Source organism: Acomys minous (assembly GCF_964271855.1).
Source record: "Acomys minous genome assembly, chromosome: 11".
In the NCBI taxonomy this organism is placed as follows: domain Eukaryota; kingdom Metazoa; phylum Chordata; class Mammalia; order Rodentia; family Muridae; genus Acomys; species Acomys minous.
Window position 1 is genome coordinate 66,840,601 of NC_140492.1, and position 1,438 is coordinate 66,842,038.

Here is a 1,438-nt window from a genome sequence, read left to right on the forward strand (position 1 = left end):
TATTGGGGATGTGTTGTGAACCTATTAACTGGGTCTGGTTACCCCACAGTCAGTTGATCTCTGCATTTTGGCCAGTTATGACTTGTTAGAATGATCTCTGTCTACTGTGAAAAGGAGACTTCTTTCTGAAGAGCAGGAGCTACACTTCTCTGTGGAGAAGGACAGGCATTTAGAATCCAGTTAGGAGTTGCACTGGTTTAGGAAAGTGGCAATAGAAGGCTTGTAGCTTCCAAGGCCTCACCAGTCAGAGGCAGTGATTACCGATTTTGATAGGCTCTATAAATGATCTTCCCTTATATAGAGGCATCTGCTATACCTTCCTCCCCCCACCTGTAAGATCCACACAGTCCTAGAGACTCCTCTGTGCAATGGGAAAACAGAATAAATTCAACAGCACTTTGATTATTGACTGCTGCAAAGACTCTTCTACTTACTTGACTTCGGTAGGTTTCTGTGAGTTAAGGTAGAGGCTTCAGTGTCCTAAGAAAGCTTTGGTGGTTTGATGATTAGTGTTAACTGGGCATGTTTGTGGGAAGTGGTCTTGTTTTCATTAATTAATATGGCAAGACTCATCTTTTTTTAAAAAAAGATTTATTTATTTATTATGTATACAGTGCTCTGCTAACATGTACTCCTACAGGCCCGAAGAGGACATCATATCACATTAAAGATGGTTGTGGGCTACCATGTGGTTGCTGGGAATTGAACTCAGGACCTTTGGAAGAACAGACAATGCTCTTACCCATTGAGCCATCTCTCCAACTGTCCCCCCCCGCCCCCCCTGCCCCCCTGCCCCCCTCCCCCCGCCAAACAAGACTCATCTTAATCATTGGCACTATCATTTCAATGAACAGAGCTGTCTAGGCTTTATACATCCAGAAAGGGAACTGAACTGTGTCTTGCATCCATCCTCTTTGTCCACCTGGTTGTAGACGCAATACAACCAGATGCTCTAAGCTTGCTCTATCTTGACTTACTGACTATGATGTGTGCACCTTGAGCTGTGAGCCAAAGCCCTTAAGTTGCTTTTTTCCAGATTATCACAGCAACAGGAAAAAGAACACGAAGACAGATCATCCAAAAGAAACTGAGAGTCCATCTCATTGAAGAAAAGGTTCTGGAGTCTTGGTGGTGGTCAGATGAAAATTTAATTCGTGTGAATAAAGGAACCTGGGAGCTTGCCACGGTGTCACTCACCTTTAAAAAAAAAATCTGTAAAATGGGATAGATACAACAGCTTCATAGCCCTTGGTATATAATTAGTAAACAGCATATATTAACACTCTCCCACAAAACTTCCTGAGGCATTTTAAGTGCTTAAAAATATTAGCCATTATTTTTATTCTTAGTGTTTGAATGAAGTTACCTAAAAATTCCTTGTAGTCTCAAAAGATAACTGTGAAGGAAGAGCCATAATGGAACAAGGAGTTGCTGTCAT